This window comes from Lytechinus pictus, chromosome 1 (assembly GCF_037042905.1).
Source record: "Lytechinus pictus isolate F3 Inbred chromosome 1, Lp3.0, whole genome shotgun sequence".
Taxonomy (NCBI): Eukaryota; Metazoa; Echinodermata; class Echinoidea; order Temnopleuroida; family Toxopneustidae; genus Lytechinus; species Lytechinus pictus.
This window is the reverse complement of record NC_087245.1, coordinates 26,380,754-26,400,545: the sequence shown is the minus strand read 5'-3', so window position 1 is coordinate 26,400,545 and position 19,792 is coordinate 26,380,754.

Genomic DNA, 19,792 nt, shown 5'->3' with positions numbered 1-19,792 from the left:
AGTCAAAACCTCACTCAAACAGGTTTTATATCACACAATCTCATTACAATACATTGTAAAACAATTATATTTCAAGAATTACAATAACATGTTCACTGAGGTACAGCATCAATATTGCATATTCGATTGTTTCCTTCCTTTGGTTGTTGATTGTAACTTAGTACATATATTTCCTCCATCCGTTTTGTTAATTGGACAAAACGCTCCCCTTGTATGTGGAAGAAAAGCTTTTTGCAGTGCTCCTCTACCGCTCTCCTTAAAAGTTCTAGGAGAGCTTTTTATTGCTCCCCTCATAATTATTAAACTGAGTCCCTGAAGATACCCAAAAAAATGAAATTAAAGCATTTTCTACAGTTGAATACACATATAGTTCAACTCGTTTAACAAGTTATAAAAAAAAAAAATTACATACAAGTTCCACTATAGGCTCAAGATGTTGGAACTCTGGAGTTGTGATAGAATCAAAATGAAAATCAATGTGAAAAAATGAAACAGAACAACAATGTTCATGTACACTATACTATGATGTAGTCCGATACCACTGAATTTCACCTGCTGATGAGCAATACGTGTATCCACAGACCTGATTTCAAGCTTTTTGTATATTTTCCTGAACTTGGTGGTTTCAAGAGGCCCGACTTGCTCTCTTCTATTCTGGAAACAAGTTCAAGCATGTACAGTGTAGACTCTACTGTGCATCCTCCTCCAGCAAAATAGCTCTATGGTTGCACTGTGAGAACTAAAACTGGCTGCGTCACCTGGTTTTGATGGACTTCCCCCCTGCACCCAGGGACTCCATCAGAGCAACAGCTGGTTGTTTTGACGTAAATCACTGCAGGTTTGTCAAGAGTGTCCATGTTCCATGGTCGTGTTATGGAAAGCAAATATTAACTGTGACTATAATACTGCAGAGCATGATTGATGCACCTGCATGTACAGGTATATGGGCATGAACATACATGCAGACAACTGCAAGGATATTACTTAATTATAATTTGTGTGACTCTGGCCTAAAGCCTATTTATGTACATGCAATTGACACTATATACATAAGACCCGGCCATTTTAAAGGCAGACTTGACCTTTAAGACACGTCCGAAAGGGCATGTCTAGTCTACCCCGACAAAAAGTTGAGTTGCATAAAAAGGGAAAAAATCATTTAAGCAAAATTCTGAAAATTTCATCAAAGTGTAAAATAACAACGTATTAATGACATATTAGAATTTTGCTTATTTTTCACAAAAAAGGGTAGGCCTGCTTTGACATGTAGGCCTACAGTTTATGCACCTTTTTATTTCTTTATCATGATACCAGTACATTACAATGTAAGTTTTTTCCAAGAGTGTCCCTGAACTTTTAATGGTTGTTTTCTAGGTCTACATCGGTCACTTTTTTTTGGGGGGGGGCATGTCTAGTACTTCAAAAATACACTGTAATGACCTTAAAATAAATTCAGTAGTGTTCAACCTTGTTCTGGTCATGTAACAGCTTTACATCAGAGTGAGTTGCACAACCAGAGTTTATGTAATTTCAAATCAATGCTCCTACGAGTGTGCCCACCAACCACAAATTAGGAAGGTTGTGAAATACCCAGATCACTGATATTAAATGCTTCACTAGCTCTCATTCTCAATGGGTAGCTTCTGCATTGTATTGTACATTTCAATACATGTACATGTGCATATGTACATGTACACACGTAGAATGTTCATTTGAAAGAACATACAGGTCTGTAAATTAATTGCCAAAAGGGAATACAATGAAAAGAAGATAAATTGCATGCAATAAAGATTCAAGAGAGATCTCACAAGTTGTCATTATAGGCTCAAGCTCCATGGAATTCCTCAAAGTCATCAAGTGTGCTATGAAAATGTCCACACAGTGAGGAAAGATATCCGTCGGGTATCAAAAAAAATTTCAAGGGAATCTTATATACAAACTTCTGCAGGCCTACCATATGTTTTAAACTTCTCGTAATGTCAACAACAAATATACTGCAAATTATACATCATGTTTTCATGTACGCCTAAAGTGTGTACAAAATTCTTTCATAATCAAGGAAAGTGGCATTTTTACTATTGTTGCGTACCATGATGATGTGTACAAGCAAAAATATTAGTTTCAAAAACACAAGTTCATTTTTAAGCAAATCAACATTCATGTACATGTATGAGGGCTACAACAAAATATCTACCTCCATAGACAGACCACATTGTACATGTTGGCTATAGATGTTATCTTTCACTCTTTTCTCGGTATTATACAGAGTTTAGAGAAAAAATACCTGTAACTGGTGGGGTATAAATCTGCTAGTGCTATTTTGCACCACTTCCAACATTCAAAGTTGGGGTCAGGCTGGGTTAAAATGCTGTCCACTTTTAAATCTTGATTTAAAAAAAAAATACATACACATTGTACATTTAGGTGGGGGTCTTCTTTTTCATTTCATTTTCTCTTTTTTTTTGTTAAGTCATTTTTTGAGCAACCTCCCCCTGACCGTGGTGCAAGGAGCACATTTCCCTTTAATAATACCTTCCAAGATACCTGTAGCACTAACAACACTTTGCAAATATGAAAGTCAAATGGTTAATGGATTCGGCAAGGATAAAAGAATACAATGAGAACATAATCTGTAACCTTTGATCCTGAAAACAAAGCCATTTTAATCCAATCATCAAACAATGTGCACATAAATCTAAGAATATACCGGTACTTGTAAAACGATAATGAGTTCATGCATCTTGTATGGATACTGTTTGCACAGTGTCACAAATACTTTGTTAAAGACCTCAAATACATTTCACATAAATTTCTGTTTTTGTTCCGTTGTTTTCTTTTCAATTAAGGCCTACAATGGTCACAATCCTAGGTTTCTACATAGCTCAATAAAATACATGAACATGACATGTACAATGCAGATTACACGTACATGTAGATTGTCCTTTATTTGCGCTTCATTTGCATCGTAATATTTTCTAATATGGTCATTAAACTACTTTTTGGACTGTGCTCCTCAAGTGAGTACAAGTGCTTTCTCAGTTCCTTTGACAGATTAACAAGTAGGGGAAGGTGGGGTAAGTTGTGACACTTTTTGCATTTTGCATGTTAGAATTGATATGATTAATGGTCTTGTAGAAATAAATACCTTGCCTTAAAATCTAATTCTTCTGAAATATTTTCACCTATATAACTTCCTACCCCCACACTGAAAGTCACTGTCACCTTTGAAAAAAGAGATGTCAAATGGCTCAACTTGCCCCATCTGTGGGGTAAGTTGAGCCACCTTTTGGGGTAAGTTGAGCCCCAAAAACTATGTACAAAATGTATGGGGGAAGAACCACCATGTCAATTTTTTTATTTAAAGTCTTTTCACTCGCTTATTCTCTATAAATACCAACATCCTCTAAAAGGAAAAGAACAGTCATGTAAATTTGCTCCTTTCTGCCTGCATATCGATGGCTTTTTAAGGTTTGTTTGTTTTTTATACACATTACCATAAGAATAACTGTGGCTCAACTTACCCCATGTTGGTTTGCTCAACTTACCCCAGTCCTAACTTAATGCGATAATTTTGCATCCACACATTTCGTATGCATCCATCATGTAAAAACTACGACAAGACTGAAGATCCATACCTGGACTAACAATTTTGTTCTTATGTCTTTATTATATTTAAAGACATGTGCGTGGAAAAAGCACTTATTTATTTTACACCCTTTTTTACTTTTTTGGCTGAAATTTGTATTTTCCCTCTAAAAAAGTACTTTTTGTTTCAAAGTTGAAAAAAATGTGGTGGGGTTAGAGGTTATGCAATGGGTCATCAATACATGGCACCACCACGATGCCCGACTCATTCATTATTGGCCTGGGGGTGGTGGCTCAACTTGCCCCTATGCTCAACTTACCCCGCCTTCCCCTACATGTACATGGAGGAAACAAACTGTACATGAATGTGGATCTATAGAATTGATAAGCTGAGAGTAATTGCTTGTTGTACAGTGTATTACATAGCCTCTTGTCGAGGCCCAGGCGGCTGCTTCCCAAGCGAAGCGAGGGATGGCGCGAGCCAGGGCCTCTTGACATCTGATCTGAATTATATATTCATGAGGAACGTCTTCCTAATGAATATACATGAGTTGTAATATCACCGGTCACCTAGTAAACCAATGAAATGTCAAAGCCGTTTTGTCCGGGGTTCGGAATACTATAGTAGTCCACTATTCTGCAGGGGATTCGATTAATTGCTGGACACTAAAGGGGATATAACCAGCAAAGTGCTACATGTACAAGCAGTGGTACTACTACTACTACTACTAGTACTGGCCGTAAAAGACCCATCACCGCCCCGAAACTTGCCGGGAGATACTGGTCAGCCGCGGGTCAGACTCGAGTCAAGGGGAAACAACTCTACTCCAGCATTCCCTCACTGCACCGCGGAGAACGATAATCAACACACAGTGAAATCGCATGAAAGATAACATTTTTTTGATATCCTGTGGGTAGATTTACAAAAACATCTCGTCCTTTCAGTGCAGATTTAATTTTATCGACTTGCAAATCCTTAAATCGGTCAATATTCAGCATTTTAGAGGCATATTCAATGCTCTTTGATATTTCGTCGTCACTCTTAGCCAAGAATCCACGGGTCGCCATTCAAGATGAGCTCATGAATATTCAATATGACATCATAGCAGCCCGCGCTCTCATTGGATGATTTTTACCGACCAGTTTTTGGTCGGTATATTGGTAAAAACAATAAAATAACAAAAGAAAGTCGGTGAAATTTAGGAAAGCTTAAAGCAGCCGACAGGGCCTCCACAAGAGGCTATGTATTACAGGGATTTAGTTTGCTTTTCAGTGTGTTCTTCTTATAAAATCAAGAATACACCATATGAAGAACAGTGCATGTATCATTCTTTACCAAAATAATGGTCATTATATCAAAGACTACTGTACTACAATATACTGATGTACAAAGTGCTTTCTAGGATCCTTTGATAGTTGCGACAACCGTAAGAAGCAAAAAGAATATATGACCTGCATGTTCGTGTATACAGAGGGAGTAATTGATAAGCTCAAAGTCATCATTGAATAGGGCTTTCATTCTTCATGTTTACATAACATGGGAAAACCAAGACACCTCTGTCAAAGTCCAAGATTAGGCAAAGTCGGAGATTTAATAATGGTATTTCCAAAATGTAAATGTAACTGTCCACAAGCACAGTTTAACCACTAAAAAGTTTTAATAGCAATGATAACAACTGTGGATGCATGACAATGTGGGTCATGGTCTCTAAGCCAAGGTTTATTATACTCATTGTTTTTAGTAGAACAATTGTTAATAATTGCCTCTTGCTCATTGAAGTCATACAGACATGTTTACTAAATGTACAGTACAAGAAAATCGATTATGTTGACAGGATATATCCACTGTCTCCACTTGTACCAAACTTTGTCTTTTCAATAAAGTTTGATTATGGACTAGCAAATTTTGAAGAAAAGTCTGATAATATGTATGCTGTACTTGTATCAATGTATCCCTGAATTTTTGGTGAGAAAGTGTGCGCAAGTTGCGCTCTTTATATCGTGACATCACTCCTTGATGTTAATCCTGAGAGAATGGAGGACCCACACCAATCAACAGAGGTTTCTATAATTTCAAGTTTTAAAATCACAGAAACAAGTCACACAAACCTTTTTTTTTCTGGGATTACTCTGAAAGTATCTAGGGTTCTTAAACTTTTTCAATTCTCACTATAAACCCACAAGGCCTTTCATGACAATGTACGTCGGTGGCCCGTGGATTATGAAATACATTTATTATACATGTAAATATCAAGTTGATCATTATTTCCCTATTAAAGATAAAATTTGAAAAGCATACAGTACACAAATCATCAAGGAAAGTAGAGTAATATTCTTATTTATTTGCTGCATCGTACACATAGTGAGGAAAGCTGTGCAAAGTGGACAAAATTTGCCGCTTTAGACATGCAGCCATTTCATGTACATTTACTTGTCTATCCATTTTTCAAAGGGGCTACAAAAAAGCTTTAAAACTGCTACAAAATGGCCACAAAACAACAAGTCTCTCTCTGTAAAAAAATACATTTTCGAAGACTCAATAGTAGAAGTTAGGGTATACACAGGTGAGTGCACTGAATTCACAGGACCTTTTAATCCCCAGTTAGTCACTGCCTGTGAAGCATTATACTATTAAATTGTGTGTTTACAAAATAAAATCTGGGATTTGTTAAGTTTAAATAGGGACAGATGTATGACTAGAAATGACTCCACCTTTAAAACAAATTATTTGAAAACCTCTTCAAATGACACATCATAACATTGTACTACATGTATATACTGTCTACATTCACATTTGTAGAAAGCGAGACTTTCTTGTATTAAAGGCAAATGCAACACAACTGCAAGTGAATTCACATCAGAATGGTGTTTTGAAATTCCACTTGTTGGATGGGGGTCGGATGTCTGAATGACACTCAAGAAAATCTTATTTTCCATTTGAATTTTACATGTACCATGCACCATGAAGCACAGATAATAAATAAAAAGTTGTTCTTATTGTAGTGATGATATTTTCCAACAAAGTTTACTTGCAAATACATGTATCTTGAAATTGCTGTTCATATTTGGAGTTTACATCATGTCCAGACAAACAACTTGGTATAGATTTGAAATAATAAAAGTGAATACACTATAGGCCTACACAGTACTGAGTATGTATAAACTTCACATTTAACGTTATTATCATTTAATAAACCATCCACCATATCCGCTTCATGAATGGGAGAGGCACTGAACCCAGTGCAGTGCATTGCACTGGTTATCACCGTGGTATGACAATCAGCAGGCATACTTTCTATTGTTCCCTTAACAATAATAGGTGGGGTGTGCTATGCAGACAAAACAATAAAGGGCTACTCTTGCTTGGAAGATGACACACCGTACTTGGGTTGTCCCGGTATGGGTAGACCTAAATATGTTGTTACATGTAGTATTAAAGTATAATTTTGCTTTTTCTTCAGTTTTCTAAGTTTCAGATTCCAGTGCATTTTCTTCTTTTACATATATACCTTGAAGTTGAACTTCTACGTCCATTACATGTACAAGTATGTGCCAACTTAATGCGAAGTGTTGAAATTCATGCATCTGTCATTGTAAGATCTCATAACTGTACTGTAAAATTATTACTTTATACAGCAATTATGTCAGTGGTGTCACAAATTGTAACACACAGGCTAGAGGCCATTATTGAATCAGTTATCTTGGTATTTAGGAACGTGCATTATTCAATATGTAAAGTGGCCACTAACTTAATCTAACACACAAGCATACATGTATCACAGTGTAATTCAATAGATAGCCCCCTCCCCCCCCCCCCCCCCCTCCTCCCAGCACCAGCCAGTATATTTGACTGTTAAAAAGATTGGTCCAGACTCCAGAGCACTTGCAACTCTCATTACAAAAAAAATCAAGGTCCTTCAGCTGGCATGCCCCCCCCCCCCCCATCAAAATATTCTGACGGTGTGCTGGGGGATGAGCCAAGTTGCATGAAAATAATACATGTAGGTCTCAATCAGGTACAGTACATGTACATCCAACAGACAATAGTGAACCACAGCCATTCAAAATTAGAATTCAACACAATGCTATTTATAAGAGAATTGTGGCCAAGATCAAGCCAAGGATCAGACTGAAAGTTTCAGTCCTGGCAGTGTAGGAAATACATGGGGGCGCCAGGAGACTCTGCCCTCATGACAGTCAAAATTGCCACTAAAATTCTCCCAAATGCTATCTTGACCAAAAGCTTCAGTCTCTGTACATTGGTTATTCCGGTATGTACGTTGGCTCCACTCAACATTACAAAAAGCTTTTAAAATGTTTAAATACTCCTCCAAACAAAAGGATTTCAGCTGTCTACCCAAATGCATGCTCCAGGGTGACCATTCTTTTTAGAGTCACCCCAAGATCTGCAACTGTCAGTGCCAAAATTTCAAGATTTATGAAATCAAAATTAAAACTAGTCTAGATCATAGATGGCAGAATAATGATATTTACTTCATATTGCATAATTGCCTGTTTACCCCAGCCTAGAGTTTTTAGAGGACTCTGTGATGATATTTTTTAATGATTTTGATATTGTCATTCCATCACGGAGCCTAGACACTCAAATGGGACTATGCTTCGCAAACTATGTACCGGTAGTCAAGAAGGGAATTCCCTTCATATTTAACATTGCAACTGCTGATAGCATTTTAAACCAAAATTTTATTAAATTATAGATAAAATTATTACTTAACAAAAATTAAAATTAGAAACTTTATTGTAAATAATAATTATTTATCATCAAGTTTCAAATTGAATTTGTTAAATAATAATTTTTATCAATAAATTGTTCTTCCAAACAGCATTTTGTAACATTGCTATATTGAAGCTACATCATAACGAGGCAGTTCAAGGGTCAAACTTATTGTATATGCGGTGTTTACAAATGGATCAAGGGATCTACACGAGATTGGTCTGGTAAGAAACCTCTCATTTTTCATATTTAAACTAACATTTTTTTTTGCACCTTCATTCGCATAATAGGCATATGAAGGTGTATAAATAAAGAAAATGCAACAAATTTATGTGATTAGTAGGTTTAATAATGGATTTCCTATGGAAATCCATCTGTGTTTATATGTCTCGCTTAGCCTGTATGAGGAAGGTTTTCAAGGCTTCGTGACGAATAAGTAGATCTACATGTATATGTCAAAATATTAAAAAATGTCATCACAAAGTCCTCAAGGCTACATCAAAATGATCAACAGACAACCATGCCAACACACAAGAGAAGAGAGGTGACAAATTAAAAACACAACTCAGTCGGCATGCGCGCATATAGACAGCTAAACCAGGGAGCACAGGAGTCGACCGTGCAAAACGAGGGAGACACTGGGGTAGATTGGGGTCTCAATAGTAATCTTAATAAAATGTGGAAACAGAAATTATGCACTTACCATGATTATAATATATGGATGAAGGTCTATCATGACACACAAATCCTGACATCGAGGCACAGACTGGAACCTCAAAAAAAGAAAAGTTCTGTTGCGATACCTCTCCTTCTTTCGAAATTCAAAACAAAATGGCCGATCGAGACCGAGGCTATATTTTGTTTTTTTGAGGTTCCAGTCTGTGCCTCCATGTCAGGATTTGTGTGTCATGATAGACCTTCATCCATATAATCGTGGTAAGTGCATAATTTCTGTTTCCACATTTTATTAAGATTACTATTGAGACCCCAATCTACCCCAGTCCCGTATCTCCCTCGTTTTGCACAGTCGACTCCTGGGCTCCGGCCCGCTTTGCTGGCCGGAGCTCCCTGGGTTAATAGACAGCTGGCAGCCATCTGTTTCAAGGAGTTTTTTAACATTATTTTTTATTTCTCCTCGTACACAGACGGCTCGCTATCATACAGTGACTACAGTCGCCATTAGGGGAGGGGTAAACAATGCAAAATTTCCCTGATGGGGCTCATCAATTTTTGTCTTTATATAAACATAATTGGGCCAAATTAAAGATTATTATTATTCTGTTTTGGCCTGAAATGCACCAAAAAGGGAAAAATGAACTTAAAAGGGGAAAAAACAGTGACTTACTTCAGCTGTCACGCAACTCCCACTTCCATGGTTTATCTAGCCTGGAGGCGTCTGGGGAGTAAAAATCATGGTACTATCGTACACTTACTCTCTAAACGCCTGGGTCGGAAGGTATCCTCGCTGTAGAGGCTAGGATTTCCCATGGTGATTTAGGTCTAGTTTCACCAATTTTTATTTTTTGTAAAGCGCCCAAACTAAAGTACATGGGCAAGTTTTATGTTTACCCCCATTTTTTATCTAATTTTCTAATTTTACTTGAATACTTATTTTTAAAATCGAAGAAAATTAAGAGCAAGAGCATTCACTTACCCCGTCTGTTTACGTCGCAATTTTCCATTCTTTTGTTATCGATACCTAGATACCACACGCGTGCAGAGCTGCAACTTAGATTTTAAAAATACTTGCATTTGCCGATTAATAAAATATTTGTTTCGGTTGATAAATATCATAAAGTAATTTATATGATATTTATTGATTAAAACAAATATTTTACAATTCCTGATATCTATCGGCAGATGCAAGTAATTTTTTAATCCAAGTTGGCAGCTCTACACTGTATACAGTATAGCTGCCAACTTGGATTAAAAAATTACTTGCATTTCTTCGATTTTAAAAATAAGTATTCAAGTAAAATTAGAAAATTTGATAAAAAATGGGGGTAAACATAAAACTTGCCCATGTACTTTAGTTTTGGCGCTTTACAAAAAATAAAAATTGGTGAAACTAGACCTAAATAAATCACCATGGGTAATCCTAGGCTAGCCTCTACAGCGAGGCATACCTTCCCGACCCAGGCGTTTGGAGAGTAAGTGTACGATAGTACCATGATTTTTACTCCCCAGACGCCTCCAGGCTAGGTTTATCCAAACTTGATACATAAACATATATAGCCATTGAGTCCCTGTGGCTGTACACTATATACAGACCGAGTTACTTCGGTCTCTGGGAGTGTAGACTGTAATTGGTGAGTGGAGCCAACAACAAGCAACAGAATTCAGCGGAACAACCAGCAACCAATATTTAAAATTACAGAGACCAAAGCTTTGGTATTAGTATTACGTCTAACGTTAGGCCTACTACATAAAAAGAGCAAAAAGTATAAAACTAAAGTAAATAAAAATTCGTTTTTTTTTCCTCCACACGACTAAGCCAGGCTGCAAATACGCGAATAACCTACCCGGTCCAGGCCAGAGCAGCATAGCCATTAATTAGGTACCGGTACGGTAGGTCTATCATACAGCGGCCAGAGCGCAGGCAGAGCAGCGCGGCAGTGCCTCGGCTATTCGGGCTTGTGAGATTAATATAACTTTTGTTTTGATCTTCTGAATCTTACCTTGAGCAGCATTCTTTCGCGGCATGATTGATTATTTTACTTCCTCTGACTTTCAAGTAGCAAAGGTAAAAGTAAGTTTAACGGCCTGTACTTGGTTGGTCACTCTCCGAAGTTAATTAACACGAACGTTAATCCCAAAAGTGTTGCCCTAGCTCGTCGACAGATGCAGTTCCAATTAATTCGCGACGCACTGCATATATAGCGCATACACTGCATGCACTATACAGTACCGTAATGTATACAAATACCGGTACGTACCGGTACCGTTTTTCATATGCGCTGCTTTTATACAACTCGACCTTCAATATTACGACCCCGTACAATGTAGGCCTATAAATTTAGGCATAATAATAATAATTCGTTGTTTTTATTATGTTTCCCACATTTTGGCTGGTGGCTGATGATGCATACAATGATACAAATATATCAGAACAAAATAAAATGCAGATTATAACTTAAGCAAGGGCCGCAGAATGAAGTTGAAAGCAAAATCAAGGACTGGTGAAATATCTGAATATATCACAAAATTACCACCGGGCATGACAAAATAATCTTCTTTATGAATTGAGAACCTTTTCTTTTTTTTTTGCTTGTCAAATTTTTCTTGACAAAAATCACCTTCATTCGGAGTGAAGATTTTTTTTTTTTAAAACAAACCATCAAAGAAAATCAGTCAAGCAAGAGCCTGTCACTATTTGCTTTGCAACTTTATTTGACGGCTGGAAGAGAAAAGGTCGTGGCCATTCTTATAGGCCCTATACCTGCACTAATTACTTAAGAACGTGAGCACTTCGATATTCCTTCTTCAAGTTAATTCAGTCAATAATTATTGTTCTAAATTTCCAGAACCCAGCTTGCACCATCAGTTTGAGATGATCTGGGCCCGGCTGACAGTTTTTTTTTTTTCATCAATGAAGTTCTGAGGCCATGCAGTGTTATCTCACATCACGATAATGTTACCTCTCTAAAAGTGAAATTAGGCAAATAATACACTGGCATAATGAGCCAAAAAAGTTGAGGGATGGCGAGATGGCGTCCATGGCGTATCAGGTAAGATATATAGGCCTAAAAAGTTGAGAGAGCGAAGAGGACGAGCAAAATTTCGACATTATAATAAAAATCCAATTTTGTCGCAGATTTCGACATAATATTATTCAGAAAATAATATCATACTTCACCCTTTTCTCTTTTTTTTCTTTTGGTCACGGAACCGGGCAACTGCACGCCTTTGTATTTTAAGTACGCAAAAATGTTTCTTTCTTTTTTATTTATTTTGATACGCTCGGTCTGATGGCATAAAATATAAGAAAAAAATTCTTTGAAAGTACCTGTCATTTCTAAATAATGAGTAAAAAATGGCACTATATAGGGGCAGTGAATCGATACTCGGTTGATATACGGAGATGGTCGACTTGGTTCAAGGCGAATTCCGTGAGGTTGAGCTTGAGCCACAAAACTAGTTTCAGTGACACTGAGTATACATCTCTATGCAGCTAGCCGAGCAATTTCGGGTGCAGTAGCCACCAAGATGAGCCTATTTCATATGGGGGAGGGGTGTTTTTTATCATCACTATGGGGGGGGGGGCCGGGGGGTAACTCTTCTATTATGTTGATTCAATGAAAAAATATGATGGAAAAGGCTTGATGAAACTAGATACAGGACCTTCAATTTGGGGGAAAACGGGGGGGGGGGGGGGTATCAATCAATGAAATAAGTGAAAATATATTGGAAAGACAGGGATAACATTTCGTAATGAATAGGCCTAGAGGTGAAGTGAAATTAAAATTTTTACTTTAACGGGACAGACAAATATATTCCTTTGAATATGAATGGTTTATCATGACTCACTCACCCCCCTCCCGTATAGCCTGTATAAGTTCTTAATCTTGTTCATCTTAATTTGAGTCGTCATCATTATTCACCGCTGTCATCACATTTCTTTTCTTTAACCTCAAATATATAATTTTGCCCACTGATATTCGTGTGTTGAGAAAACACTTGCGTGCACTTTTGGTTTCAAAATCTTACTAACATAAATCAGCCTTTATGATAACAAAAATATAATGCATCGTAGTATAGCTAGGCCGTAAACAAATCGTCCCCTAAAGACATAATTACTAGAGGCCTATTATATAAGAGAAAGAAAACGAAAAACGAAAGCAAGAAAAAAAATCATTATTTTGTGATCCATATGCCTATTTGCGGGTTTTCCTTTTTTTCACTAACTATACGTTGTTGTATACTCATTCGACGAATGGTCTGAATGATTGGGGAAAAAAAGAACTTTTAATGGCCTTAAAGGGGTACTCCATGCAAAAATAATATGATTCGTTTTCAAAATCTTACTAACATAAATCATCCTTTATGACAGCAAAGATTATAATGCATCATAGTAGGCTACAGCTGAACAAAATAATCGTCCCCTAGACATAATTACTATATTAGGAGAGAAAGAAAACGGCAAACGAAAGCAAGAACAAAAATATTATTCATCATTATTTTGTGATCCAATATTTGCGAGCTTTCCTTTTTTTCACTACGTTGCTGTATATATACCTATTCGACGAATGGTCTAAATGAGTGGAAACAAATATGAAGAACTTTACTCCAAGCTGAAATTAATATTATTTAAACAGATTAAGAAAAATCAGACAAACAAAACACTGAAAACTTGATCAAAAAAGTCATGGCATTTTAAAAATTTGCATTATTCTGGTGAAGTAGTTCTATAGGCCTATATAGGCATGTCTTCATGAACATTAATGAGCAAACTGATTATGTCATATCCCCATTTGTTATTTTGTATTTTATTATATGAAATTAGGTTTATTCATTTTTATTCCTTCAAGAACCAAAAATATTGGAATAACAACTGCTTAAGTGCATTACGTAGTCATTGCTGCTATTTATTTAATTACAAGGGGGACATAATCACTCGCACATGTATTAAAAATGAAACAATTATGATTTCATGTAAAAGCATAAGAAAAGGGTGACATCATCAGCCCATCTAATGAATATTCATGACGACGTGCATAACTCTTTTCACACAAACTTTAAAATTTACCACTTAGAATCTCTTTTCTTTCTTTTATGTGCTTCAAATTCAGTCTATATTTGCGTATACAATTTTGGAGTGAGAACCCCTCCCCTCCCCGCCCCGTTTTTTTTTCCTCTTTTTTCCCCTTTTTTTTATGGGGGCCTTGTCGGAAATTTAAACAAATCATTGCCCATGCACTTTAACGTGACCCTGCATACTCCTGCTAAACGTCAAGTTTTCTGCCCTTTTAAAACCTCGATCAGAAAATATCAGGAAGACACAATAAATATATTCAATTTAGTAATATTTTCATCTATGTGATCATCATCATTTATCAAGCAGGGATTCTGTCTCGAGATTTTCCACGACTAAGAAAGAAATGAAAAGAGACAAAATGTAAAAGGAAATGTAGAAGGGCGAATAATTTTTTTTTATAGAAAATCTAGCACAAAATTAGATTTTCAATACAAAAGGTCAAACTTGTTGGTCCCTCGATACTTTTTTAATAGAAATTTTGCCTCGTTTACGCCTCGGTCTATTCCCCCTTTTTTCCGCCAATGTTTGACTCTCGATCCGCAAAACATGTTGCTGTATAGTTTGATCCGATCACTATTACTATTGTGTTCCTGGAAATAAAAATGAAACAAAATTAAATAAACGACTCCTATTTCTCTCCCTGTTGGTTGGTTTGTTTTATTTTGTTTTCACCATGCCAAACATTGACATTTTAAAACACAGTGTTACATTAGGCAGAACAATAAAAAAGCAAAAATGATGTAGGACATTGACATTGATTCATTGAACTGTTGAATAACATATTCACACATGACATTACGCAATCGAAAAAACGCGCCAGCGAAGGAAACTGCAATTTCCGCTTAAATGCAGGGAAGAGTTATTCCCTGCATGGCTTAACCATGGAAAAAAAGTTTGCGACCCTGTTTTTTTTTTTTTTTTATGGATGCAACGTTGTCTCGTAAAAAATAGTAATCACTCCTTCCAACACTTGGCTAGCATTTTGCTTCAATATGAAATGATGGCCCTGGGATGCGGGAAGCACCCCCGATTTTATCAGCTATATACTCGCACCCCCTGGAAATTTGATCGACATGCTATATGTGTCGTTTACCGACAAAATGCAAATGTATTTATGTATAGAGCCGAAGTCTATTATCACCAATCATAATCATTGTGCGCAGAATCACACTTTTATCGCATGGAATAGAAATTCAATAGATCTGATGAAGGCTGGACATTATTTTAATGATGAGATAATCCATTTTCAATCTTATGTTGTGTAACCTATACAATATGACACACAGGCCTGTCTCAATTATAGATCATAAATATTTTATATAGAAACAATATGATTAATCATAAAACCATACACACAACAACAATTACAGCCACAATATTGGTAGCAATTTGTTTTTGAGGCTAGTTACCTTCGTTTTGAGACGACAAGCGTGCAATATAAAATTGTAATAATCCCCTGAATAAAAACCAAGCACTGTGGAACTGGAAAATTGTCTCTGCTCTCTCGCTATCTCTTCGCCAAATGACAATGGTAATTGTTTTTATTTGGTTATCTATTCGATTCATTTGCATAAGAGATCAAGGTGACATTGTGAGATGTAGGCCTATACTTCAAATATTATTCGACCAGGGAAAGATAGATCGTAGAAAACTAAGGTGTTAGTGTAATTTATAAACACTAATGGGTGATGTGATAGAATACCATATCCCAGGTGTGAAAAATGCACCATATAGTTTTATATGAATGTGTATGAATACACCAATGGGGTTGAATAACATTATAAATTTATGGTGTAATTATTAACGGTCAAGTCCACCCCAGAAAATTGTTGATTTGAATCGATAGAGAAAAATCAAACAAACATAACGCTGCAAATTTCATCGAAATCGGATTTAAAATAAGAAAGTTATGACATTATTAAGTTTCGCTTATTTTTCACAAAACAGTTAAATGCACAACTCAGTTATATGCAAATGAGAGAGTCGATGATGTCCATCACTCACTATTTTTTATTTATTTATTTTTTTTTTTTAATAATACAATATTTCAATTTTTACAGATTTGACAAGAAGGACCAACTTAACTTAACCATAAACTGTTAAAATAATGGTAATTCCACATGTTCAGGGAGAAATAAAACTTTGTTTCACAACATACAAAAGAAATAGTGAGTGGGTGACGTCATCAGTCTGCCAATTTGCATACCTACCAAGATGTGCATATAACTGTTTTGTGAAATTAAGCGAACTTTTAAATGTCATAACGTTCAAATTAACTTTTTGTTTGGGTGGACTTGTCCTTTAACACACCCGCGTGTATGCTATGTTGTACATACATGTAATTCATTGGCTCTTTGAAAGTCAAGTGCATCTCAACAATAAACTCATTTGAATGACATTAATAGAGAACAATCAAAGCAAGTAGAACGCTGAAACCTTTACCAATACCAGTGGATGTTAAATAGGGAAGAAGTGACCTTTAAAAACAATGATAATTATAATGCACCGAAGCTATTATATTGAACGATTTAACATGGCACGTTATGAAATATAAAAGAAAAAGTGGGCGCGTGACATCATCGACTACGTGATTTGCATAAACCCCACTCTGTACCTGCATAATAAATCTTTTGTGAAAAATAAGCCACATATTTTACATCAGGTTTTGAGCACATTGATCAAAGATCGAAGTTATTTCCATCCCCTTTCAATCCCACAGGCCGAACGCAGAATCTTGAGCCTTAAGCCTATAAAGGAAGGGGGTATACATAAACTGTTTGAAACATATACATTGGGGATCGAGCAAAGCAACATGGAGCTTAATTCAGGTTTTGTTATTCATTTTAAGGTTTAAAAACGTCGGGTCGATCCTTGTTTTTAATATCAGTAAAGAGTAATAGGGGGACGGTCCTACTACCCCCTCATGCAGACCAAATCCCCCCCCCCCTCCCTCACTAGCTTCGCTGTCAAAACCAAGATGTGTTAAGTGCTTGTTTAACTGTATTTGGTATCTTTAAAGTCAATGATATCTTTCATCACTTGTCATTGTATTTAGATTTATCATAATCTATACCAAACTCTGACCTCCTTAGAAATAAAGGTGGTTTATCATCGATTTAAAAGGTAGCATTTTAATCAATCACTGCATGGCGGTATTATCATGTATCGCATCGATTTTTTTTTTATTGAATTAAACTTGAAATCTTTCACCCCCGCCACATTGAAAAGGGGTATCACAAATGAAAATTTGGTAATATCGACAACGATGTGACAAAAACAAAAACATTCAAACCCTTGATTTAGCATGTTTAGAGTGCAATAAAATAATGTACCCACCTTGGTACATGTATAATTTGTTGGGGAAAGTTATTCATAATTATTCTATACCCACATTAACGAATCTATACATCTCGACAACCCCCCCCCCCCAAAAAAAAAAAAATGAAATTTAAAGGAAATAGATGTAGGATATTGTTGAAAGTAGGGAGAGGGAGGGGGTGGGGTTTCGGGAAGGAGAGCTTTTATTATGAAAAAAAAGTTTGGAGAAGCTGTGGTGTAGTGCCAGTGGTTATGACTCTCGCCTTGTAATCAGAGGGTCGTGTGTTCGAATCTCATCGCGGTCTAGCGTCCTTTGGCAAGGCGATAAGCATGCATGCACACTCTGCTATCATATACCCAAAGTATACCTATCCGGTAGAATGTGAACGTCATTGTAGCTTTATGTGCGCCCAACGACGACTGGCAGGAACACTCCCCATCGAGTGGAGAAAGAGCATATATTGTGTGCGGGAATAACTGATTGGAACTGATGGCCGTAATAATAATATCTGCAAACTCTTATACGCAAAATTTTTCTTAAACACGTTATAAAGAAAGGTTCAGTGTCTCGGACGGCATATTAAAGGGATCAAAAAGACGGCCAAAATAATGACAAGAAGAGAAAAATCTAGTCAATACGGTCATGACGGTAAACTGCCAATAAAATATTCGTCTATACTGCCAACTCGTCCACTCACAACATGGTCTACTTTAATTTAGTCTAATGCAATTCCGTCCGGCAACATTTCGGTCGTCTAACAATCATTTGGTCCAATCCATTTGGTCCAATCATCACTTCGTCTAATCACCATTTCGTCTCGTAAACAGTTGGTCTAATATCCATTTCATTTTCATTCACTTTGCACAATTAACACTCAGTCCAATTAAACCAAATGGTATATGGACTAAATGGCTATTGGACCAACTGGTTATTAGACGAAATGGTGAGTGGACGAATTGGCAATTTGACCATGTGGATAGTGGACGAACTGATGGTTGACCAAACGATAGTAGACTAGTTGGCAATTGGGCGAATTGACATAAGACGAATCGGAAATAAACCGTACATACTCGATATCACTGCATAAAAACAAATTAATAAATTAAATTCCAACTTGAATATTATAATCAACAATTTTAACCTACCTTGTTGATCGAGAATGTTGGTTGTTTCCTTTCAAGAAGACGTCTTCCAAACCACACAACAGATTACTATCTGACGTAGCAATTCAGACAAAGTCACATCCCATTTCAGATATAACAACAATTTTCCCAGTGATCTGTTGTTACTCTGAGAATTTTGAAAATCTCAACAGACAATAATATTTTGCAAACTGAGAGGAGTGAGAGTATAGACGGAGTGCGTAGGTGGAGTGAGAAAACCAACAAGACAAAAGTTTCCTTTGACTAAAAAAATGAATCTCTCTCTGGGGATATATCGGCGCAGACGATGATGCAGATGGCAGGGGTAGATCCAGGATTTCATAAATAACGGGGGCACAGAAAGTGGGATGATTTACTCAAATGTTCTTAAAACGTAAAAAAAGGTAACAATAAGGAGTTCTTAGTCACTCTAGTTTCTACCCCCCCCCCCTCTTCCCCTGACCCCAAACCTGTTAAAGGACAAGGAGTACATATTGGACTTTTAAAGCAAAATAACGGGTATAGATCGAATTGCTTGCCAGGGACCGTTTCTTGAAATTAGTCACCTCTGACAATATGAAATCATTGGTTTTAATTGGCTTAGCAAAACTTGTCTCTGATTGTTACCATGGCAACTGACAGAGAATGACTGTTTGCTTAGTGCTGATCAGCTTCATGAAAAATGATCGAAATGCCCCCCCCCCCCCCCATCGGCAACGTTACAGATTTCACCAAACCTCACCCGACCTCTCCAACCCCTCCCCCAAACATGCAGTGAAGTATATGCAGACATAAAGGTCAAGTATCAAATCCGAATGGGTGAAAAGAATTTCGGCATGTCTGCAGCCGGTAACATAATAACGTTAAAGCCATATCCATTGGGTTATGACAATATCAGCAATAAGATATTTCCTGAAGTTTGATAGATAATGATAATACAGGACAAGGAAACATGCTAAATATGCAAATTTGCTGTTTCCCCGATGATATTCACTTCCCTCCAACATGATCTGAATGTTAGTAGAGGGGGGGGGGGGGGGGGTTAACAGGTGTATATTATTCGTACGACGTATGTATTACTTTTTTAATACTAGACAGTATATACGAAGTTTTGTATAAAAGTAAATAAATAAGTTACTTGATTAATTAAAGAATATATATAGAGATTTTCCACATCTCATTGATGTACCTTTACATTTATGACTGCAATTTGTAAGACATATACACTAGCTGACGTCTGTGGTAGCTGAAAATAA